We start from the raw sequence: 26,948 nt of genomic DNA, 5'->3' as shown, positions 1-26,948 counted from the left end.
CTAGAGTCACTGGGGGTTGTGCCATGGCCCTAGCCACCACCAGGGCATCCGACGGGAACCACGACCGCCGGATTCCTTTAACAGAATACCCTTCAAGGGGAAGGGTAGGTGATGGCCACAACCTCCCCTCTGACACACAACGTGTTTTCCAATGCCTAACCATCAAACCTTGCAAATTTGTGATGATTTGCTACAAGGTAGGCGGAAAACCAAGTGGCTGGTGCCAATCTGCCAAGTGGGGAAAAAATCCTGCCAGGCCTCCTGGACAACCAAGGCGACCAACCGAAGTCTATAGCAAGGTCAATAAATGAAGGAAAAAACCTAAGGGTGGGTGGGTGATCCGAGGAAGCTAGGAACAAGAAGGGAGAGTCCTTGTGCCTGCAGTCATTCAAATACAGCTAAGCCACACTCTCACCCAGCCATATAGGCTGGCTGGCGAGCATGACAAGGGCACAGGACTCAGTGACGCAGGGGGCTGAGTTACGGCCCCTGTGAGCGTGGGAAGCGGTTCCCACTCACAACACCTCCCCTCCATGAAGAAGAGATGCCTTTTGGTTGGTTGATGCATGTCTGAAGCCTAACTAGCTGCCATGTTTATACTACCTGTGAAGCAGGGATGAGAAGCTAGTGGTCCTCCAGATGTTATTAGTCTACAGTTCCCAGCAACTCTGGCCATTGGCCATGCTAGTTGGAGCTGATAGGAGCTACAGCCAAATGACATATGGAGTTCCCCATCAGTTCCCCATCAGTGCTATAAAGTTTGAACAGGCAGTGACGCACACATTGCTTCCACAATCTGCTGCATGTTTCTTCTGAAGTATACAGAAAGGTAGAATCTGGAATCTGAGCCAGGAAGTCCATTGGTTTGACTCAAGGTAAATATATGGTACCGTAGTGATTATCATCATCTGTAGTGATAGAAGAGGGGTCAATAGCTTAAAATAAATCCAAGTACAACTCCTGCCCATCACCATGCTTGCTATTAACAGAGTTGGGGCAGAATTTGCACACTATTTGTGGATTACATGGTCCAAAAGGCCTTTCAGGCGTCAAAAGAAGTTCCCAGAGAGGAACCCACTATGGGTGGCTCACACACACACCCCGCTCCACACTGCCCCAGGTGCCCGAGCAGTTTCCTCCACCGCTGCCCCCTGCAACCCCCATACCTCTTCAAAAAGTCTCTGCCTAGACTTGAAGGACCTACTAAGGACACATAATCACAAAATTGTAGAGTTGGAAGAGACCCTGAGGGCCATCTAGTCTGTCTCTGTAGTCATTCTCTATGGATGCTTCCAGACAGATGTTTATTGTGGAGTCAGTGTTCCTCATGCATGCGAGTCCATTTGCAGTGCCCACATGACATTGTTAGCATTTAAATGCCAGCTCATATTCCACCCCACCCCCATTTAATCTGGATTTACCCTTTCTATAAAGAGGAGGGACCCCTGTTCCCAATGTCCTACCTGGCAATTAAGCCCCCATCTAGAAGCACCTTATGTTCTTGGTAGTGCTAGAGGAGACATGAAGAATGTCTGTTGTTGTTGTTGTTGTTGTTGTTGTTGTTGTTGTTGTTGTTGTTGTTGTATTTATATCCCGCCCATCTGGCTAGGTTTCCCCAGCCACTCTGGGTGGTTTATGACATATCTAAAAATAATAAAAACACCAGTCCTTAAAAACTTCCCTAATCAGGGCTGCCTTCAGATATCTTCTAAAAGTTTGTCTCCTTGACATCTGACAGGAGGGTGTTCCACAGGGAGGGTGCCACTACCGAGAAGGCCCTCTGTCTGCTTCCCTGTAACTTCGCTTCTTGTAGTTAGGGGACCAGCAGAAAACCCTCAGAGGAGGACATCAGTGTCCAGGTTGAGTGATGGGGGTGGAGACCCTCCTTCAGGTATACTGGGCCAAGGCCATTTAGGGCTTTAAAGGTCAGCACCAGCACTTTGAATTGTGCTCGGAAACATAGTCAAGATCTTTTAGAACCAGTGTTATATGGCCCTGGCGGCCACTCCCGGTCCCCAGTCTAGCTGCTGAGCTCCAGACAATGAGTGCTCCTTTCTGACAAACATATCCAAAACAAAAAAGTCTCTTTACCTATGGATTGATGCTAGTGGATCATCAGAGAAATGTAAACAATGTATGTTTTTTCAGATAGCTCACTCTGTAGAGCATGAGACTCTTAATCTCAGGATCATGAGCCCCACATTGGACAAAAGATTCCTGCATTGCAGGTGGTTGGACTAGATTAACCCTGTGACCCCTTCCAACTCTGCAGTTCTATGATTCAATGACTTATCTAAGTGAGATACTTAAGTTTTAATGATTGTAATGGAACTTAAATTATCATCCTAGATTATACTCAAAGCGGACATTTCATATTTAGCTGTCAATAAGAGTTTGTCACTTTTGCACTTCTGATGTTGCAATCCCCAGCAGAACTTTGGTACTCTAATAATTATGTCAACCTAGTTGAATTTATAACTTAGGATAAAAGATGCAATTTATACCAAGTGTCTTCCAAATTCATGCAACAGGTGTGATTTAGGGTTAGTACCCTGCATGTCAAGAATAATAAATAAAATGGGAAGAAGAAAAATTGTGATGGAATTTCTACACCTGAGCAACTTTCAACAGAAAACATCCATATATCTTTTTTAAAAAGACATGAAGCACAGTGGAAAATGCAGATATATGGAGGGCATACATACCAAGCCATCTACCTTGTAGTAACATCCTTATGACACTGTAGTTAAAAAGTCTGTGTGTCTAGCTCAAGCCTATACTGACATTATCATAGTTGTGTTGTTGTTTAGTCGTTTAGTCGTGTCCGACTCTTCGTGACCCCATGGACCAGAGCACGCCAGGCACTCCTGTCTTCCACTGCCTCCCGCAGTTTGGTCAAACTCATGTTCGTAGCTTCGAGAACACTGTCCAACCATCTTGATCCCCTTCATGGATCAATGCCTTGTCGTGGCGAAGGGGCTTGAATAACTCAGAGAAGCTATGAGCTATGCCATGCAGGGCCACCCAAGATGGACAGGTCAAAGTGGAGAGTTTTGACTAAACGTGATCCACCTGGAGAAGGAACTGGCAAGCCACTCCAGTATCCCTGCCAAGAAAACTCCATGGACAAAGACAACAGGCATTATCATAGTTATTCTGTCATAATGCAAGATGGAGGATGGGTGAGCGGTTGCTGTTGTTTGCTGTTATTAAGTTTCTCCAGATGGGTCTTTCAGACTGAAACTTTTCTCTAAACCCATTTGCTTAATAATTAATAAATATATGTAACTATTGTTATTTTGTTGGGGCACTAAATGAAAATGAGTTGGAGAAACAGCTAAAATATCTGCCCGGAAGATCCAACCATATCAGCCAGCATGAGCTCACCATACATAATTTTGAATCTACTATCTCAGTATTGTTTGTTTGTGTTCAGTTTCTGGTCCCTTTGGCAAGAAAATCTGATGGCTACTATTTGGTACTCTGAGTTACATTTCTTAGACCTGAACATGAAATCACATGCAGTGCCTCTCTGGCCAAAGACTGGTATAGATTTTCTTCTGAAGATGGTTGACAATTTGATTAATAAGTACACCATTCATCATTCCAAGTACTTCCACTGTGAGACACTTTCTTTACCCCTGACCTCTGTCCTTGGCATGCAGCGAAGGCTATTTTTTGTGTGGGTGCAGCAGACATTATTTCAGGGGCTACAAACATATTTCCTCCAGTTGCAACAGGAGTGCCTGGCGTGCTATGGTCCATGGGGTCACAAAGAGTTGGACATGACTAAACGACTAAACAACAACAACAACAAAGCAGAGAAGAGTGCTCAAATAATTTTTATCCTTCATTCTTCTCCCTTGTCAGTTCTCCCCTTTGACATTCCTCAAGTCTACTCACTTGTTCTTCCTTTTTAGTCCACTGCAAACATGGTCTGCTCACACCTAAGTTTATCATCTGATGACAATAAGGTGACAGAGTCATCTACATAAAGGGTCCAGCAAAGACCTTGGCCCTTTTAATCACTTGTTAGATCACATAACTGGTATGTGGAATGTTTTATTGCCCTTGTAGATTAGAAAGCAAATTCTGGACACATGACCTGTAAAATCCCCTTTGCATACACTGATAAATAATAACAAATAGGGATTCATGAGCCTGGCAATTTCAGTTTGTCTAAGTTTCACTTTCCCTTCAGTTTGGTGTGACCCATTTATGCAACAAGTAGAGGTTTTTTCTTCTTCTTTTAAATGACTGCATATGCATTTCTATCCACATTTCTCCTGCTACATGCATTTTGCATGGAACTTCATCTAATATATGCAATTTTGCAAGCCATTTCCTCAGATATGAATGTAGTTTGTTATCTTCATGAATATATGCATTTTGGGTCGCACATTTGGGTTAGAGAACTGCCAAATTGCAGTAAGTGAAAATTTCAAGAGATAGTTGTGTTTCAGTTAGCACATTGGTTGGGGAAGTTTGAATTAGGTAGATTCGCAAGTCAAACGAATTACTCTTCCATACCTAACAACAAATCTTTGGAAGGAAAGCTAGCAATGTGCCGAATGTAATCCTGCTGTTTTAAGAATATTCCAATAAGCATGCAATTGTTTTTTGCTCTCCTTGGAGAAGCAGAGATTGACAGATGAAACAAAGGGCTACACTAGTTGGTTATATGGGATTCATGGATCTCCCATTCACACTGCATCAAACTGCAGTGAATAAATAATAGTCTGTGAAATACAGCTTCTGGGGGGATTACAGCTTCCTGACATTGCAGTGACTAGAGTAAAAGAGTCTAAAATCTGGGGTAGGGATATTTCACTGTCCTCAATAATTCAAAGACATTTACTACATGTTGTGTATATGCTTGTTTGGGATGATATGAACTTTAATATACAGTCTGAATCAGTGAAGCAGGATGTGAAAGATATCAGTTCTGATAGCAGTGTTATACTTCAGATTTATGCTTGTAAAATGAAATTGTACACAGAAGTATGGCATCCCACAGATAACACATTATTGTTAAATACAGAGTGCATTTCTCTGCCTCAGTCCCACACAAGGCGAATTTGCACATTAATGTAAAATCACAAAGTCCATGGCTTTTCCTAGTCATTGAATCCTCATCACTTATACCAGTGAGGGGATTATTCATGGTTATATACATCAATATACCATACTTACAAAATATATGTTATCTGGAACATATTCTTATGTGCCTGGTTGGGAAACATGCCTAAGAAAATAGAAAATAAAAGAAAATCAGACAAAGTATTGTTTATGACATGCTACATATGTGTAAGTGTACACTTAGTTTAGATTAATAAGAAAGGAGCTTTTAAAAAAAGGATGACATGCAGAGTTATTGAATTTCACATCAGGGTCATTTGGGGAATGTTGATTTGGGTTTTCTGGGCACAGAATTTCAATGCACCCCCCAGAATCTGTGGGGCTTATCCTGAATCTCTGTAGACATACTCTCTTGTCATGAATCAACTCCCATCATTCCTCACCATTGACTGTGCTGTGCTGGGAATGATGGGAGTTGAAGTCCAACATCTGGACGACCAGTTTTTCCCCTCCCAGTTGTATACAGTAAGTGGCTAGGACAGTACATGTCTCGAAGATAGCCAAGCACAGTTTCCACTGTTTGATGCCTCTGCAATATTCCAAATATTATCTTGTTGATATGGATGGAATCTCAAGGTTTTTGAAAGATCTGTTTTGAGAGTATTTCACAATGCCTATGGTGCAATCAGGGGCGTAGCAATGGAGGGGGCGATAGGGGCGGTCCGCCGAGTGGACTTTTTACTGGGAGGCTTGGGAGTTGTGGGGGTGGGGGCGCCAAGTGGCACCTCCCCCGCCGAACCGAAGGGGACGTTTACCTGGAGTTTGGAGTTGGAGGTGCACAGCTTTGGAGGCGTGGTGGGGCGGCAATGCCCCATCACGTAATGCCGCATGCGCAGCATGATGCTGCGCATATGACATTACATGGTGGGGTATTGCCACCCTCACACCTCCAAAGCTGCGCACCTCCAGCTCCAAACTCCAGGTAAAAAGCCCGCTCTGAGCGGTGGATGTGCCACACCAAGCGGGCTTTTTACCTGGAGTTTGCAGCTGGAGGCGCACGGCTTTGGAGTTGTGGGGGCAGCGATACCCCACCATGTAATGACGCATGCATCGTTACCTAGCGACACCGCGCCCCCCTGGGTGCATGGCAATTTGCCACCCCGGGTGTCACAGCGGCTTGCTACGCCGCTGAGTGCAATGCAACTGTGAACCAATGGAATTAAGATGGAATTGCATGAAAAATCCCAACTGGATTTTGTTCCCCTTTTTGTTATTAAGCTAAGCATTTGTTTATGAATTTGTTTGGAGTCTGTATGGGGGGAAACACAGCTTAAAAATATGTTTAATGGGTTTTTTTTTAAAAAAAATATTGTTATTAAAATAATTTAAGTGCCTCCAAAATGCTTTTAAAAAAAGATGATGTATATATAATTTGTCAACCTTTTGGCTAATATGTTTCCTGATTCAATAGTTTCCTTTTATTTGAGAGTTAGGTATTCTCTATCTTGACATTACTGGCTATGTTAGGATTTCATTATGCAAATTAATGCCCCTGAGAGATAAAATGTGCAAAAGTTCATTTCATTTGTGGCCTAAACCAAATGTGTCCAGACCTCTGACTGACAGGGGCTATGACAGTGACCTACCAGCTCTGTTTTGCCATCCTATTACTTATTTTAACAAGTTTCTTCAAATTGTCAGGTCATTGGGTAAAGTACAATTTGTAACTGTGCAAGCGACTGTCAAGAGCCAAAGTAAAGTTCCAGAATAATTGTCCTTGCTAAGGCATTCATACAGATTATTAATATAGGGTGGCATATTTTAGGGAAAAGAAAATGCTGCCCTCACAGTTAACATAGCAGAAAGCTTAAAATGGGTAAGGGGTAACTTAAAGCAGGGGTGGACGACCTTTTAAGCTTGAGGGCCAGAATGTCTTTGGCCAAGCCAGTCCATGACATGAGCAAATATTCTGCCTTTTACTTGGCCAGAATAATTTGCTCTCAGGCTTTCTTCCTTTGTTTGCACCCACCAAGATGTTATCTGAGTTTTTGTGGGAAGCTGCCTTAAAACCCAGAGAATCCTGGGAATTGCAATTTGTTAAGGGTTCTGGGAATGACCGCTCCCCGCATTAACTGGGGGATGGCTTTTGCGTGGTTGCATGCAGCCCCCCGGGGACTACTAGACCCCTGGCAAGGTAGTTGGCTTCGCCACTCCTCCCCCCCCCCGAGCTGGTTACCTGGAGGTTCCTGCCTAACCTTGTCAACCAGCCAATCCTGACTGGGGGGGGGGGAGTTGCCAAAGGAATTGGCCAGGTAGAGTTAGGACCGCCCACACTCACAATAGAGGGTGTAACTTACCTGTTGGTCTTCAGTTGGCTCCTGAACTTCCCCCACCCTGTCGCCCCATAATTTATGCCTTCTTTCGCAGTTTAACCTTCTTCTTTACAGCTATGCAGGCGCTGCTGGGTCCTAGATGGTCGCCGTTGAGGGACTGGGAAGGAATTTCCCTGCATTGGCAGGTTTCGCCTTTCCCGTAGCAAAACGTCACAACTTTGGCGGTTTGTAGGCCTTGGGTGGAATCCTTTAGTCTATCTTCCGTCAATGGGGGGCGTGAAGCAATGACCCATGCTCCCCCCCTGTGGCGATGATCCCAGGGTTCCCCGTTAAAGGGGTTATTTTGAGGGGAGTCATTGGCCATACGCCAATGGGTTGTCAGTGCTCTCCCCTATGACACGGCGAAATGGGGGACAGACTCTTTGCTTGAACAGATGTTTCCAGAGTCAGCCCAATCCCCACACACTTTGGATAACCCTGATGTTCCCCAGATCCCCGGCTGCCGATTGGGAGGGATAAACGCCCAAAGCCTAAGCCAAGGTCTTCCTACATCTGAGAATTTAATAAAGTTGTGGCCAATTTTAATCCTATAACATGTTGTCAGGTGTCATTATTCCTCCTGTGGCTTGGAGGGTCTCTGCCTGTCCATGTAATTATAGCTGGTATATGGTTGTATAAAGTGGTATAAGAGTGCTTTAAATATATGGTATGGATATGAACCCCAGTCTTGTCCATTCCAGGCATGGTGTGTCCATCAGGCAGGCAGGCAGGCATCCCTGCTCAAGTGAGGTACCTTGCCAATTTTGGCATCACTAGGGATGCACAAATCAGTCTGTTTCCAGTTCATGTCAGCTTTGCACTCATTGAGTTATCAGCTAATTCTGTCCTGTATTTTTAGATTAAAAAGAAAAGAAAATCTTTGTTTAAATTGAACACATTTTCCTCCAAAATAGAGCTGTGGGTTTAGGGGTGGGCCTGAATTATCTCTCAAGGATCCCTAAAAACACACATCAAATTGTGTCACCCAGACATGTTCTTATATTAAATGATGGTTAGTAGCTCAGTGGTTACTTGAAGTAAGAAAGCTGATAAAGTGACTCATCGTTTTGTCCTCCCATCTAGCTAGAGGAAGATGGTAAGCTAATTTAACATGGTTTTTAAAAGAAAAACATTCTTAGAAAAAAAAAAGTAGTCAGAGATGTAGAATTTATGGGAAACTCTAAATGAGCTGGATGCCCCTCCCCTAGAAACCAAATGAGGAAGCATTGTCCGTTGAGGTGGTTTGAGATGTGAATCTATACCTTTGTTCAACTTGTATTCAAATGCAAATATATAAAAAAAATACAAGACAGTCTCCAGTTACTTCATTAAAAGGGTAACAGAACCTAAATACATGCTGCACACCTGCAATGTCTTTGCTGCTTGGATAACTGGGGCACATGTGACAATAGGCATTTTGCATGCATTTCCTACTAAAGGAGCATTGTGTATGTGTTCCCCCCCTAATATACTCCATTTTGATCCAAAAACTGCATTGCTAAGTTTAGAGACGAATGTGATCTGAAGCATAACTGTTCCAATCTGTGTGTTAGTCTAGGAAGTGGAAATTACTTCCGTTTGCTTAAAAAAATTAAACCAAATGGAATTCTTCAGTATCTTTAAGCCATCACAGACAATAACTCTAAACAACAAATATTTGTACAGTAGGCTGTAATCCAGCATGGACACCTCTCAATTCATGCAATCAAGATATATCGTTACAGTTCAAGAACACACTCCAGCCAGGCATAAGTAGTTGAAGAGAACAGAGAGCAGAGACATTGATGAGAATGCCTAGGAAGAAAAGTGTGGCTTCTCTGAAGAGCCTGATAAGGAACATTTTTGGCCTCTGGGCCTAAGTTTCCCCACCAATGTGATCCTATGCAGAGATGGCCTGTCTAAGCTCATTGATTTTGGTGGCTTTATTATGATCTTTCTTTTCTTTATTTAGCTGATGCACAGCCCTACATGAAGGATTCGGGTTGCAAATTGAATTATACTTCCCTATGAGCAGAAGTAAAAAAAAAATTGCTTCCCTCGGTGAAATAAGCAGCTATAACTCAAAGACACTTGGGGAACAGATAAGTTGAATAATAAGGTGCTGTTTTTTATGGAGTGACTGGAATGACATTTTAAAACAGAATAAGGAGACATTCATCCACTAAAGCTCCAATTAAACTTCGAAAAACTGAAGACCCAGGAGAGGGAACAAAACTTGAAAAGGGAGAAGATAAGAATTTCAATTAAACTAAAAAAGATTTTCGAGGTGACATTTGCTATCTGGCCTGGAGCTTTTGTGGCACAGGCAACTACATCTTTAAAAATGAAAATAGAGCAAGAGAAGAAATAATAGCTAATTGAGTCTTTAAAAAAGTCTTTACAATGTATCTGGAACTCATGAAGGTGAAGATCTAATAACTAACAATGTTGGATGAAGACTACCCACTCAAGAGTACCCTAATGCAATGTTTTGCTTTCCAACATGTAGTGAAGACAGTTTAGAAAACACATGTTTTCCCTAGTACAAATATTTAGCACTTAACCTACCTGGATATATTGGTCAAGTAAACAAACAGAATAGGGATATAAAAATCACCCAGATTTAGTTAGTTCCTCTTCCTCAATGTATCACTGTCCTTCCATGAGTCCCTCATTTCCCCAACACTAGGGGAGCTAATTTATGGAAGTGAGACACAGCTATAATGTCCCGAATGGCTGCTTCCACCAATCTCAATGCCTTTCTTTTCTTTTCTTTTCCAGGTCCACCACCATTGCCTCAAGGGAACAAACCTGCTCCCAGAGAGCCAGAAGCTCATTGCACTTTAGACCTGTGACTTTTGCCCAACAGGCAGATTTTGTTGGGTGCCCTGGCCTTCTTGCCCTGCTGTCGAAGTCACATGTCTGCTTAACTCGCCTTGACACATGGCTGTGGGGCCATGGGGGCTTCAGCCCCCACAAAATATTTGAGGGCTGGACCTCCACAAAGTTAATGGGCATTCCCATTCAAATGATGTGTGTGCACTGTATCATATGATTGATTATGTGAGGTGCAGCTTATTGGGTCCCACACAATATTTTATTCAAGTTGGCACCCCTGTTCTGCCCATTCTTTGCCACTGGTTCCAGCCACCACTGGCTTGTGACTCCCCAGAAGCTTCTCATGAGGAAATGCAACCATCATGCTAAAACACACACAGATTCCCATCCCTTCAGCATAGGAACTGTTTGTTCAGATTATCACTCAATAAATCTGTTGTCCTCACAAAAGCAGTGAAGTCTGACGGAAACAGTAGGAACTTATTAGGCTGGAAACCATTGTGGCACATTCAGAATGGAAGGTACACCTTTATATTCATATGGAACTGTCATTTATCTTTGATGAAGGTAAAATGTGAATTATTTTTTTGTATCAGCCGTATAGAAATGACAAATACAGATCACCACTCCTGGTATTGGCCAGTCTCCCCTATGCTTTTGTTTTTGCTGTTTTTTGCTGCTATTCATTGCCTTTCAACACTGCATTCCCTGAGCTTCAAAGAACAATGCAGAAAATTGTTGCTTTGCCATACCAGTTTTATTTGTGCCCTATTTTGAAACTAGTAAGGTCACTGGAGATGCTACACCCCCTCTACATTTCTGTGACTACATTTTCTTCCTTTATATCTGAAATGTAAAGGGAGAAAAAACATTAAAGGGTTTGGACTTAAGGGACAGCAGTTACATTGAAGTCAATGGGGCTTAACAGCCTGATCTGAAAATGTTTACTTGAAGCAATTCCTGCAGAGTTAAATGGAACTTAACTTCCTCATAAGTACGCTTATGATTACAAACCTAATCTCATTGTTGATTCCAACTGGAATTAAACACATGAAGCTTTCTCTAGTTTGTGTCCAAACTATCACTGTTATTTTATTGTGGCATATCAGCTGTAAACTGAATTTGCACACATCTTACCACATGCATCCTATCAACATACATGCATACATAATATATTTTGCTGAACACTACCCTCTAACGGAAAGTCTCCCCACACTGATTCCCCACTGAAAATTGCCACCCACATCTGGTGGGGGTGGGGGGTGGGGAGTGCCAATCAGATTGAGAAAAAATTATTCCTTTCCGATCCTGTCAATCCGAAACCCAAAATTGCTCGGTAAAGGCTCTAACCCGAGAGTGGGCAGGTGGGAAGATCTCAAAGCAAAATGGCTGTGAGCTCCAGGGGAAGCAGCCTTATATAGGCTTCCCCTCCCCTCTTCAGCAAGGGCTTATGGGACAGCTTGCCCAGTATTTTGCTGCAATCTATGGACCACAGTGCTGCCAGGCAAAGGTATCCCATGCTTATTGGGCATGCAATGGGGCTTGCCAACAATTGGGATTCAAAGGCATATGACATACGGATTTATGAGAGAGGAAGGGAAGAAGAAAGGAAATGCAGGACATCTTATCAACTACCTCTCATCTAGTGCAAGAACATAAACATCATTATTTAATGTCAGTGTGTGTGTTAATGTTGTGCAATAAATCATTATACAAATTCATTTAGTTATGTGCGGTGCCATCTACAGGCATGATATTTTCTAAGATTTAAACCTTATATTGCTAGTCACCTGGGTTTTCTTAGCCTTTGAGCCATTTGTGCTATGTCACCATACCAGTTCAATTCAAATCTGCTGTTGTTTAGTCATGCTATCAATGGGCAAGCACTGACTATACTATACTATACTATACTATACTATACTATACTATACTATACTATACAGGTGAAAGAGGAAAGTTAGCTGCTTTCCTAACAAAGAGACATTCACAGGAGACCTCAGTTGTTATGGCAACGTTTAATTAGAGAAATGTCATCAAAGGCATATCTCTCTGGTGCTTTATGTAGTTATTTTTGTTAAGTACAATGCAATGTTCTCCCCCCGCCCTTCATCCAACCAACAAAATGCAAAAGTAGTTGTTTAAAATGTGACACAGTTCCTTGTTGGAGCCTAACCAAATCAACTCCATATGCTTTATTCAGATTAATTACTCTCAAACAAGTGTCTATGAAGAAAACAATTTAGCACCTACTTGGATATATTGGGCAAGTAAACAATAGAATGGGGGTGTGCAAATCTGTCAGTTTCAGTTCCTCTTAGTTTCTTAAACCCCTCCCCCATTTTAAGTTCATTTTGTCACATTTCTTCATCAGTCTGCATTAAAAAAAAAAGTCCTCATGAAAATCCATCAGTGTGGATTTCTCCTAATATACACATTTTTGAGAAAGATATTCCATAATATACCGTATTTTCTCACAAATGTATGAATTTTCATGCACACTTCCTTCTCGTTTATGCACTTTTGTACACATACACCAGAGAAAGTACACTGCAAAATTCAGAAAAGTGTGTATTTCAAAGGATAGCTGTGCTTCAATTCCTGTACTGTTCGGCACGTGCAAATTAGGTAGGTTCATATTAAAATGCGAATCAAAACTTGAATTTCCTTCCCCATCCCTACAATAGAAAAGTGGGCTGGGCCTTTTCTAGATGGAACTCACTTATTTAAAGAAACACCAAATTACTCATTTCCTTTCCACTGGGAGCTGATGCGAGCCTTCTCCAAGCGTTCCTCACCATGTGACTGAGATCTAGGAAAGAGAACACAAGCAGGGCAGCACACTGCTCTAAGCCCCACTCCCAACATGATGCCCCAGTGGTCCACATGAAGGCAGGAAGTCTGCATGTGTAGACCTATCCCCAGTGAGCTGGTACCCTTCACACACGGGCTTCCGGCTCACAGGAAGCCCCTCCATATGTTTGACAGGTTTCCCCTCTTCAGCCCTTTCCCCAGTGTATGGAAGACACAGGCATAGGCTGAGCATGTTTGGTCCATACCTGCCAAGTCTCCCGCTGAAAAAATGTGGGATCAGCGGTGGCGCGGCACTGGAAGTTGCGTAGAAGCAACTTCCGGGGCCGCTCTGACCATGTGTGGGCAAAGAAGCACATGGGCAAAGAAGCACTCAAAATGGAGGCTCCCTGGGAGGTAGGAATTCCGGGATTTTTCTCCATTCGGGAGAACAGCGGGAAACGGATTAAAATCCGGGGGTTTCCCGCGAAAAACGGGGTACTTGGCAGCTAAGGTTTGGCCCCACTAACTCTTTCCACATGATCTCTATCACATGGAAAGTAACACCAGCAGATGGCTAAGGGCTATTTTACACATTGCACAGAAACAAAACAAGATCCCCCCCCCCGAGTGTATACTCCCGTAAAAAGCTACTGTCAGCCATGGCTCTGATGAATGTCAGGATGACGTTCATGTTTGCAAACATATTTGTCATGTCCACACTCTACACTTCAACTTATACACTTGAAACGTCTTAGGTGTACAGGTAAACGTGTCATGTGTGAAGTGTGATTTCCAGGCAGGAAAGACACAGTGTGGGACACATTCAATTAGATGCCCCCCCCCCGATAAACTACTGTTCTCTCAGCCTTTTAGCTACTCCACCTTCTAACATCATGCTGATGATGATACTCACCTAACTTACAGGGCTGTTTTAAGGATTTCAAATAAGTGCTTTGAAACTTGATTATATGCTATATAAATGTGAACTGTGATCAATTATTGTTATTCGTTCAAGGGATTATTGAGGATAAATTATACTAAAAGAATCAGTGGGCTCATCTTATCCTTTTTTCTGCAGAAGAATTCTCCCCTCCCCCTCCTTTTCATAATATAGTACTTTGATTTATCACATCCATTAATTAACTGAAGGACTTAGAAACGGCAAGATATGGGCATCGCTTGATATGAAAATGAGAAGCAGGACATGAATGTCTAATGCCATGTGCCTCTGCTCCTGAGGTGGAAACCTTGCACCCGAATAAATGACTTTTATAAGTCTACAAAATAGCTCATTAGTGTCCAGTGGCCTAGTGTTAACTGCTTAGTAGGATGACAAGAATGAATGTGTCTGAGTTTATTAGCCTAGGTGCTAACAATTTTTCAGTTTTAATACCTGCCTCTGAAAATCTCCTTGGAGTTCAGTCTAGTATAATGTAAAAACTAACCAGTGTGATTAGAAAAAATAATACTCTCTGACTCATGATCTACCAGTGTGAACTTTTGAGAAGACAGGAACTGTAATATATTCACAGATTAATAAATGTCTTCACTTTTTATCTAAGACTGCAACAAATTTGGGAGAAGTCTTTTCTCGCATGTTATTTTTAAAAATGCTTTATTTGAAGATTTCTCAGTTACAGAGCGATGCATTAGCTAATACAGTACTTAATTAACTAACATAACTTTAAACTGCCATTTCAAATATAGCTGTCAATTATCATTGCAGATTCTCTTTTCAATGTCACCAGAGATTAAGATCAAATTCACCGAAAGCAGAACACACAACATATTAAAAATCATAATTGGTTGGATGTAGACTATGTTAGTTGACTTTCGTACCCATTAAAACAAATAGTATTTATGTAATGGCTAGTGTAGCTTGGTGATTTCAGTGGGAACACTTGTTTAAGTATCTCCAACCTAACACAAATATAAGACTGAGGTTAGCAGGCTTTTTATAACTTTTGGAGTCAACATAGCTTGCTGAGTCCTGCAAGACCCAGTGGTGGCTCAACAAGTAGACCCAGAAACAACAATCAGCAGAGCCAACCAATGCAAGTCTTTGTCACCATCCTCACTGCTAAATTTTACACTGGCAATATTGAGACTAAGGAAGAGGAAGATGCCATCCAATTCCTGCCATAAGTAAGTAAGGGGCTGTCTGAGAATATGTCTCCATTGGCAAGAGCTGTTCCCTGTTTTATCTGATTTATTTGCACCTGATTGATCTTGGACAGCTGGGTCTTGACTGAGGGTGCATCCACATGGCGGTTTAATCTATATCATGTTTCAGATTTTGCACAGTGTCAGTTGATTGTTGCAGCTAGTCTTGAGTAAAGATGCTCCAGTCCGCACTGTCTTTAAGAGTTTTATTGTGCATACAATTTACAGTGCAGAGATAACAGAGAACATGACCGCCTAGTTCGATTCAGAACCCGGCAATGGCTGCCGTCTGCTTTTCGGCCAGCATAAGAGCCTGGGCACCCCAAAACGCCGCCCCTTCGCCCTACGTGTGGGCGCGTGTCTCAACTCGGGCACCGGAAGGAGAGGTTTCCCCTCTTGCTGGCTGGGGCGGCGCCTGGGGTCCGACGTCTCGCTGAGTCCCTCATCTGCTGACCCTCGACCAGAGCAGTGCCAGGGCTCTGACACGTCTCTGAGCCCTTCCTGCATGCTCTGTTCTCCATAGCGTTGCCAGGGCTCAGACACCTCACTGAGCCCTCTCTCCAAACCGCTCCATTCCTCATTCCCTCCTTGTGAGTCCCTCCTTGTGAGTCCCTGCTTGTGAGTCTGACACACAGTATAAAAGCCATTTCTGCAAAACTAATGGAACATACTGTAGTGCATCTTTAGTGTTCATTTGTATGTTACTTGATTCCATAAATAACCCAGTCCTCTTAACCAGAAAATAATGGAAGTAAAGGGACAAAATTTTGGACCGTATACTGGCATATGGTTATTCTCCGCTGTTTTCATGTGGAAACAAACACATGTGGTGAAAAGGTAGGAGAGTAGGGATGCTGTCCAGTGATGCTCATCGTTCCTGTCACACCACACAAACCACCACACCACACCCACCCGTGTGAATACAATTTCGCACATCATACCAGATTATCAGTCAAAATGCCACGATTCCAGAACACAAACAGCAGAACCCTGCAACGTGGTCACTGAAACAATACATTTAAAAAATGTGGCAGCACTGAAAATACTGAAGGGAAGACAATTGGGGAAATATTTTGTTTTATCCAGCTCTCAAATTTGGGTTTAAAATATTTTTATAACTTTTCACTCATCTCTAACGCCAACTGCAGCTCAATACATTTTGGTGCCTGAGGCAGAATATTAAATGATGCTTTGCCTGACCACACAAAAGCCTTAGAAAATACTCTCTAGACATGTTGCTACAGGATCTCCACTCTGCATTTCATTTGTATTTTTATGTCCTGATGAAAATGTTGATGATAACGATGATTGTTGTTGTTGTTGTTGTTGTTGCTGCTGCTGCTGCGTAAGGGTGGGATAATCACTTCCAGAATTCACTTCTTTTCTTATAATGGTTAAGCCTTTGTTGTAATATAGATAATGAAAATTTGATGATGAAAAAACACCCACTAAGGACACACACAGAGAGAGAATCCCAAAAATGAAGAAGCATTAAGAGCTTAACATAAATATAGCAAAGTAAAGGAATTACAATGCTAAATTGCCTTAGTTCACTGAGTGGTATGTGTAAGAATTGCAGACATTGCATTGAAGTCACTGAAACTGCATTGAAGTGCGAAAGAAGGCAAAATTACTTCCAATTGCTCCATGATTATTAAAGACACATTAAGGCTGCAATTCTAAACATACTTACTAGGGAGAAATCACCAGTGGACAAAATGTGACTTACATTCCCAGTAAACATGTATAGAATTGTGCTGTAAGGCTATGATCTTATGCACGTTTACATTGGAGTAAGCCTATTTGAGTAGAAGTGAATTTAGTTGCAAGTAAACATGCATAGGATTGTGTTGCACAAAAGTAAATACAGAAAATATAACTGTGGGAAAATGGGTGCCGGTACCATTTTTACATTAATGATTGGTGTCAAGCAAAAATTTGTGGAGTTAGTTTTTTTGTTTTTAAAAAGGCCTTTTAAACAGAGTTTATATCTGGGCTGGAAAAACATTTTTTAAATTGGAATATCTTTAACTAGGAAGGGGGAGGTGCTTCCCTCAGTTCCTTTCTTGTTTTTTCTCTCTGCAAGTCAGCCTTAGTTCCTTAGATGTTCTTTCCCTCTCCATTTTCACTTTAGTTAGAGATGGAGTAGTTGTGGTCCTTCAGTTGTTGCTGAGCCAACTCCCATCATCCCTCAATATTGGCCATGCTGGCCAGAACTGTTTGGGAGTTAGGAGTTCAGTTGGGAGTTAGGGTGACAAGTTCTTCACCCCTGATATAGGTGAACCAAAGTGAGAACCTAGGGATGTCAGAACATAGTAAAATTTTGCTACTCTTGTGAAAACTCTCTTTTGCTCCTGCAAATTCAAAATTAACATTAAAATTTTGCTTTAGATGAAAATCTATAGTAACTTGAACCATGTGTATGATACACATTTTGTTTCTAGATAGGTACCAATCTACCCTCAATAATATATAGTATGCAGTGCTTGTTTTCTTTAAAAGTGTTTAGGGATACTCCCATTTTCCTACTCATATTGAAATACTGCCTCTCAATGAGGCCAAACTTAGATTCACAAAATGTTTAGGGGTATGCATTCCCCTGTGTCCCCCCAGAAATAAAGCACAGACAGTACATATTCCATATGCAGATGACTAAAGACATAGAGTTTTAATTCCATTGGCTTATTTCCATTTTATATCTCAGCTAACACTTAGGGTGATATTCTTCTCTCCCCCCAGCAAATATTCTTTAAAAGGGCCTACTGGTTATTTTAAATGACAACATTGTTCAACTTATAGATTCTCTGCCTAATTGATATGATTTTTCTTGTAACGAAACTGTATGAGGATAATTATGAGCAAATCTACTCTTGCAATGGCTTTAAAATCAGCGTGCTTTCAAAAAAGTACTTCTTTGAACTTTACTACTCAGCAGGATCTGACAGAACCACTGGCTCCAGTCTGATCTGATTCATCTACATTAAAAAGAAAAGAAAAGTGAAACTGAAATAATGATGACCTTTTTTTAAAAAAAGGCCAAAAATGAAATTTTCACACACACTCGGGGGGGGCAGTTTTACATTTTACCCGTGTTTCTCATATTATAAGACACGTCTTATATTTCTTTAATTATTGTTGTGTTGATATTTGTGTACAGGCATGGTCCTCACAATAAACGGATTTGATTTGATTTGATATTTCTTTTTTCCTCAAAAAAACACACTATGGCGTATTTTCAAGGGATGTCTTATTTTTTCCTCCTCCTCCTGCCGCGACCGGCATTGCTGCTGCGCCTATCACTATGTCTTATTTTCGGGGTATGGCTTATATTCCTTGAATGCTTAAAAATCCTGCTATGGCTTATTTTATGGGTATGTCTTAAAATATAAGAAACAGGGTACAAGATATAATAATATAGACTTGTTAACCGTCCAGTTGACTTCTTATTCATCACTTGAAGCTTCTAAATTATGAGGGGTAGCAAAACTGAATAGGCTGGTCCTATGGCCCCCTGCATGTACAGTGGCCATGATTACACACCCACAATGTTCATGAGCAGCTATCATGTGAAAGGCCTCTGCTTACACACTGGTATAATCATACAAGACAGTTCCACATAAGGGTGGGACACTTAAAGTTGTGACAATTTGCTATGAGGTAGGCAAAAAACCAGGTGGCTGGTGCCAATCTGCCGAGTGGAAAAAATTCCTACCAGGCCCCTTGAACAGGCGACCAATCGAGGTCCATAGCAAGGTCAGGAGCTGAAGCAAAATCTAGAGGGAGGGAGGGAGGGTGATCTGAGGAAGCAGGAACAAATCAAGGAAGAGCTCCTGGGCCCGCAGCTGTTTAAATGAAGCTAAACCACGCCCCTCACCCAGCTGGATTGGCTGGCTGGGGGGTATGACGTGGTCCCAGGACTCTAGTGACGCAGGGGCCCTGGCCATGTCCCCCTGCGAGCACGGGAAGAGATTCCTGCTCACAACCCCTCCCCTGTGGGAAGAGGAGAGGCTTTGTGAGTCGAGGCCCCGCTCCCTGCTTTGTGATGAAATAAGACACATATTGTATTGAATCCGAACAGACTATGCTTGACTCCTGCCTGCTCTACAGGGAGTCACACAAGGGTTAACAACCTGAAGGGGGAGCTTGTTAATGCAAATCAACTGGAAGCTTTCCCCTAGAGCATGGGTAGGCAACCTAAGACCCAGGGGCCAGATGTGACCCAATCACCTTCTAAATCCGCCCCATGGACGGTCTGGGAATCAGCATGTTTTTACATGATAGAATGTGTCCTTTTATTTAAAATGCATCTCTGAGTTATTTGTGGGGCATAGAAATTTGTTCATTTCCCCCCCAAAAATATAGTCCGGCCCCCCACAAGGTCTGAGGGACAGTGGACCGGCCCCCTGCTGAAAAAGTTTGCTGACCCCTGCCCTAGGGTTGTGCCATGGCCCTAGCCACCACCTGGGCATTGGACAGGAACCATGACCGCCTCTATCCTTACATGGGAACAATGTGCATTCAGTACGGAAGAAATGTAGCCCATTTCCCCTCCAAATCACCTGAATCTGCTTCTTCAATCAATCTTATCTCGTCTATTCCCAAAATCTAATTACTAATTAGTGGGAATACCACTGATACGTATTTCATACAAATCCAGTAGCAAACCAAGTAATAATATGATCTTGGAAGCTACTGAAAGGTTTTGCCGTAAGCAGTTGAGTAGCACATTGATAGTTATTATCCAAACAATTCAACAAAACTACCAATGGATCAAGGTTTCTGTGGGGGCTGGTGACAGTAAGTAGTTGTTAAAAGTTACAGGCCTATCTGCAACGAAGGACAAAGCCTCTTTATGAGAACCATCATTTTCCAGGCTCAGTTTTTAAGGTATGTCAGAGAAGCTTTAGCTGTGAGCTGTAGGTTTTCTGTCATCGTTCCTGATGGATCTGTGCTGCTATACATCTTCCCTAACAGTACCAATGTGGTCAACTTTGCACTGCACTGATATTGAAGAATGTTCTGCCCAACCCAGGAAAAGAGGTGACTGGTTTGGTCGCACTGGGCATGGAGCCTTGGGGAAACCACAGAAGATGCTGCAACTATTATTTAGAATGGAGCATGAAGGGCAGGGGCACCAAATTTTGGCGTTGCATGGGGCACCACTGAAATTTGAGACTGCTAGGTCCACCACTGCTTGGGGTCACCAACATAGCACTTCCATGTGCCCATGTAACCCCAGAGATCTTCACTGGGGCTCACAGGGTACCCTCCATCCACTTCTCCCTTTGCTGAAATTAGATTTGAAAGAATCACTATATTGTTGGCAACCCCTGTCTGGTATCTGGTATCTCTATCCAAGTTTTATCACTGTATTTAATCAAGATGTGGGAGTAAAAATAATTGCCCACAGTTTCACTTGTAAGGAATTCATATAAGATTCCATTTATATTTCATATTAATGCTTTTTCATTGCTATCTCATGCACTATCTCAAAGAAAATCTTTCAGGGAGGAAACTCATTTCTCCTAGTCAGTGAGTACTTCAGAGTCTGTGAATTTATACAATTCCCATGCTCTATGCTCATGAATCTCTTAGGTTAGCTAATGCCAATCTGTGATGATGTTGGGGTTTTTAGCCACCCATTCTGAAGCATCTGAAGGATACAGGAAGAGTCCCTACCAATATAGAAACAGACCAGCCATTTTGTAAGGTTTATGCCTTAAGAGCCACAACAAATTGTACCTTAAACAATTTCACCTTATGCATTTGTATTCCACAGTTTAACTGTGGATCATGTAGACAATGGATATTGTGGCATACCCTGGGGTGGTGGTAATGGAATACATAATGTGTAGAGAGTTGGCGGGGGGAGAGAGTTGTTATTGTTAAAAGTGATTTCTATGTGGCATAATTGCACCGTGGGTAAAGTGGTCAGATCAAGGCTGAGACTCAATATTCTCCAGAGATGCTTTTCCGGGCACAAACCAATAAATTATCTCTGCAATTATGTATGCATTTGCTTTTTGAATTTTGAGTTTCATTGAATTATATTCACTGGATTTTGCATTTTCAAAGGCACAACCATCTTTAATTTGTTGACAGGTCTATAGAAAAGACTTCAAACAAAAAAATTAAATGTATACAGTGTGATGAGTATACTATTTAACTATGCTGACATAAATGTACATATTTCAAAATTTCAGTGAAGCTACTTTTTGGTCACTCCATAAGGAATGTGATATGATAGCTAGCAGGAGTGGCCAGACATGCCATCCAGTGGAGCTGTAAGGGGTGCAAGCAAGACAATGCACTCTTCCCACCCCACTCCACCCAGGTTTTCCATTTATCTTTCCACCTAACATGCAACATTCTGTGGCTCCTGAAGGCCACTGAACATGCCCAGTTCTCAGTAAGGCATCTGTGGGCTTTTGAAGCTTTTGGGATCTTGCAAGGTTTTCAGTCATGTATACATGCTCTCCATGTATAAAAAAAGACTCTATTGTAGAAGTTCACCTTCACTTTGAGTAGGGCCAGGAGAGCTGTACAGTGGTACCTTGGTTTAAGAATAGCTTAGTTTATGAACAACTTGGATTAAGAACGCTGCAAACTCAGAAGTAGGTGTTTTGGTTTGTGAACTTTGCCTTGGAAGCAGAACATGTTCCGCTTCCTGTTGAGTATGTTTACAGAGTCCCCCACTGCTATGGGAAAGCACGCCTTGGTTTAAGAACGCTTTGGTTTAAGAACGGACCTCTGGAATAGATTAAGTTCGTAAACCAAGGTACCACTGTATATACATTCTAACACAAATTTAGGCGCGGCTTTCCCAGGGGCCTGGACCTGCCATTTATGTCTCCAAGTCTACCCACCCAGCCACAAATTGCAACCGCACCTGCCTGACGGCTCCCACTGTGTCCTGCAGGTAAAAGCGAGGCAATGTGGGCTCATGTGCAAGCATGTTGTTCTGGAAACTGGAAGCGAGAGCATCACTTTTACTCTCTATAAACTCTGTGATCCAGGGAGGTTGGGTGGCCTCTAGCCCTAGAGGTATAGGTTCCCCACTCTCAGCCTGAGAGTGGCGGGAAGGGAGAGCAGCTTTGAAGGGGAGCCACAGAAACAGCATGGCAGCAATGGCCAGAGGTGCCTGCCAAAGGAAGCGGGAAGGCAGGGGGTCCAGGGCGGCAGCTGTGTTCTAACACAGAAGGATTAACAATGCTGGGGGGGGGGGAGGCAGTGAGCACCTCCACGCCCCCTCTGCTTTCTCATGCAGGGTCAGTTACATTTTTTTTCGAAGTTTCCCTAAGAAAAACTCGATAATTTTGGTGTTTTCCTTTAAGAAGCTCAACTATCCCCCCCCCCCCGATTTCTACTTTTTGAAATATGGCAAGCCTACAAATTTAAATGCAAGAATAAGGCAGTATATCTATGTGACATTAGAAACTAGAGCTACTCAAAACACCTTTCTCAGAAACCTTCACTACTATTGACATTCCTTTATCTGCATCTACTGAATATGGTCTTGTCCCAGCCAGATGGGTGGGGTATAAATAATAAAGTATTATTAATATGATATTATACCACAGTTAGCAGATCAGTCTCTAACCCAATTACAAAAATGTGTTTGGGGTGTTAGGAGAAAGGGTGGTTCCTCTGATGGGGGAGACTTCCTGCTCCTTCTGGGTAGTTTGTCTACCTTTGGCCCCACCCTGCACAGCTCTCACCTGTGGCTCCTAGAAGCTGACAGTATGAAGCAGTGGTTACACCCTGGGAATGGCTTCAACTAGCCAGCCCAACTAGGTGAAGGTAGTCAATGGGTCTCAAACCCTTAGTGAGTTAGACACTTCCCCTGCATGTGAAGACAGAATCTGGTGAATTGAACAGATAAGGCCAATAGTGGCTTCAACAGTCAAGAAGGTGGGAGATAGGCCGGTCTTGTCATCTGGGCAGCCCATGACCTTCATACACACTGCTCAGGCTTCTGCCCCAGGGAGGTCACTTTGGGGCTGGTAACATGGCAGTTTGACTTCACGCCTGGAGGCATATTCCATTCTCTCTCAAGGCAGACAGATGGCACCAGTGTTTTGGATTAAAGCCTATTCCACCCCATTGTAGCATAAGAGACTCACTTCAAATACTTCAGATGTACTGAGTTATGGTTTGGGCTGTTCATTTACTTATTGGGGAGTATATATTGTATAAAATAGATGGTGAAAGATCTCCTTGGTAATGTAGTACACTTGAAAAGCCATTTTTAAGTCTCTGCCTTCTTTCAGAATCCACCGACTTCACACAAAAGTGCCAAGCTGTCTGAATTCAGGCTTGCCTTCTCATTTAATCTTCTGTGTGCTTTATCCTTCTCATACACTTCATTTAGAATACTTCTTTGTTGCTTCAGTTCATTTGTTTGGCATAATAATAATAAAAGTTCTATTTATTATGTTACAATGGGGAAATGGCTCCCAAACTTATAATAAAACCAGAGGTGTTTATTATATAATGGGAGCTCTTTGTACTACTGGAGCATGCACTAAAAATGTCATTGCTTTTAATATACGAGAATGTGATATTATCAGACCTATATTACTTGCCACCTGGAAATGCTTCAAGAGATTATTGCCAGAGCTGCAGGCATTATGATTTGGAACATATTTGAAAATAATACCACTCGGGAAAGAAAAAAAAAATCTCCAATACTTGTGAGGACTGAAATTTATTTCCATTTTAAAGCACCAGAACTTTGTTTTAGAAATGTTAATTTAAAGTTACCATGATTATGGTGATGACCTACAAATACACTGATTTTCCTGTGGTGTGCTATATAAATGGGGATGGACGAAACAGGTAATTGCTAGGAGTGTGTGAGGGTTTTGGATGAAGCTTAAGTTAGAAGGCGAGGTGGGTGCATTGGAGCAAGACTTAGCCTTAAGAAAAGCACTCAAGCACACCCACTGAGGATGAACAAGTCCTCAGGCAACCCTGCAGAGCCTTGGCTAGGGAAACAAATAAACCACAGCTACTCACCTCCATAAAGAAAAGAAAAATACAACTCCATACTAGGGTTGTCCAGGTAGGGAGAATGATGCCAGGGTGGAATTAGAGAGGAACTGGAGTTTGCCAAATGGCAGTCCTAGCCTCCAATCTAGGGCTAAAATTTCATAGAATATTCCATCCATGTTGCAGGGAGGGATGTTGATTATTTGAAAAAGAATTCCCCACTTTCCCCCCTTTTCATATTGCAAGAAGTTCAGTTTTTAGGGGGAAGCAGAACATAGCTGCCAAGTTATCCCTTTTTTAAGGGATTTTCCCTTATGCTGAATAGGCTTCCTCGCGAGAAAAGGGAAAACTTGGCAGCTATGAAGCAGAATAGTTGCTCAAAACCTTCCAATCAACCATAATTGTGTGAACTGAATTTGCTGGTGTGTGATTGAATCCCACTCCAAAATAGTGTAGGTCTGGTGGTGCCCAGTGATCCACAAAATACGAGCAGTAACTCAGAAAGATCAGTGTGGAACATTAACATCCATTGGCCTGGCAGCTCTCATAGAATGTTTGTGTGCCACACAAATGCTGTAGATACTGACTGATATTAAACACACGGACAGGGGGCTGCATTGCAAGAAGTCTCTGAAAACCTACCAGAAACCTGTATCCCTGAAGATCACCTGCTGCTTTTTTATTATTTTCTGGAAGGAACACCGGACTGGTTGTTCATTTTTATTTTTACTATTATTATTATGCAGTAGGAAAACAAACAAAAATTTGTTTTTTTGGGAAAATACAGAAGCTGGAAAAGCATTTGGTCTCCTGCAAAATTAGATTTTGTTAAGAAATGGGAGGACTCCCCCCGAGCCATAAGCATATGTGTTGTTTTACCTTTCTACAAAAATTTGCTGCAAGTTTGTTTGTTTGTTTGTTTTAAGCAGGGGGATAAATTACAACTCAGATGCCTACAAATAATCCAGGGCTGAATATCAACAAGAAAGCACAGTGAGCAGAAATTGCATCTAACCGGGTAATGATTCTGCTTTGGCCAGCTCGGTCTGCATTTGTCAGCTATTTCTTCGTTCCTTCAGATATGTTGCTATTTAAGCCTTGCAGCTGGCTTGAGGTGTGAGCCTCTTGCTCTGTGGCTTTTCAGATGGTGGATCACAGCCTAACCAGCTGGGCAGAACCTGGAAGAGACTATTGGAGGCTACTGGGCTTGTTGAGAACCTTCTCAGCTTATGGACTCACATCCAGTGCTGCTGTGGATCAACATACTGGGTGGATTACACTATGGATGTTCCCTGGTGAAAGCAAGGATCTTCCAGTGGGGACAGGGAGATGTTTAATTTTGCCCTACAATTTACTGTCATCCTAAATTGAGGAGATAGCGCCGTTGCCTAAATAAACAAACCTGGCCTCTCGTGAGTTCATAAGATAAGCAGTTACTGTGTGCCTCCAGAAGGCTTCACTGTGCTTTATCTTAATTCAATAGATCCTCTATTTGACTCACTATAAGTTAACTTGAGGTGATGGTGGTTAAGGGCAAGGAACTAATATGGGCACCTCAATTTGGAATGAGTCTACGGCTCCCACAGTCTATAGAAGTGGAGTTTCTATTGTTTTGCATATCCCCTGAAGGTTTGTGAATCTACTTGGTGTGTCAATATCAACATCCCTCTTTGGACCTTCACATCCATGCATCTACTTTCAGCTCCTGCAGTTTGTGGGGGTTTGTTGTGAGCGATGAATATGATGGTATGCACATTTGACATGCAAAACTGAAAAATATCACTTATTTGATCAGCAGTAGCTTTTCCATTTGAAAAAAGGTACATATTTTAAAAATTGGATCATCTCACTGTTGTCATTTTCTATCATTATGATTGAGACAACACCACGGTTTCTATTCTCAAAATGACTCCATGAAAAATGAAACTATCTGTTTAAAAAGAAATGATTCTATTTACAAGCAGGCTTCAATGTAGGCTGTCAGCAGAATAGAGCCATTTTGTGGGTGTTTAAGTTTCTGGTTTCTCTTTTCAGTGCAACTTCAAAATAATAAGCCTTTACTATTTCCTAGGCTTCTCGCAGAAGATTGAAAGCTCAGAAGGGAAGGTTTGGGGGAGACAATAATCTCAGAAACTTGCTTTATTTTTTCACTTTACTGTACTTTGAATTGTCTGTGGATTTGAATGGAGGATAAAGTCAGTGAACAATTCTGGAAAGCGATTTTTTTGTCGCATAGATAGTTACACTCATTGCCAGATAACATGTGCATTTCCTTGCCTAGTGGGAAAACCAGAGACTTTCCAACTCCTGCACTGAGTAATTTTGTTGTTTAGTCGTTTAGTCGTGTCCGACTCTTTGTGACCTCATGGGCAGGGCACACCAGGCACTCTTGTCTTCCACTGCCTCCTGCAGTTTGGTCAGATTCATGTTAGTCACTTCGAGAACACTGTCCAACCATCTCGTCCTCTGTCGTCCCCTTCTCCTTTCCCAACATCAGGGTCTTTTCCAGGGTGTCTTCTCTTCTCATGATGTGGCCAAAGTATTGAGTAATTAGTACTGAGTCATTAGAGCAGCCTTATTATATGGAGGAGGAGGAGTAAGTTGCTGGATCCAGACAGAATAAGTTATTTGAAATTAGGTCCTACTGAGACCAATGGGTCAAGTTAGCAGTGAGAAAATGTAAATCCATTTTCAATGAGAACCAAGTTCAACAATCAAAGTCTCCTTCCAACCCAA

Source organism: Zootoca vivipara, chromosome 3, assembly GCF_965207765.1.
Source record: "Zootoca vivipara chromosome 3, rZooViv2.hap1.1, whole genome shotgun sequence".
In the NCBI taxonomy this organism is placed as follows: domain Eukaryota; kingdom Metazoa; phylum Chordata; class Lepidosauria; order Squamata; family Lacertidae; genus Zootoca; species Zootoca vivipara.
This window is presented reverse-complemented; position numbering follows the sequence as displayed.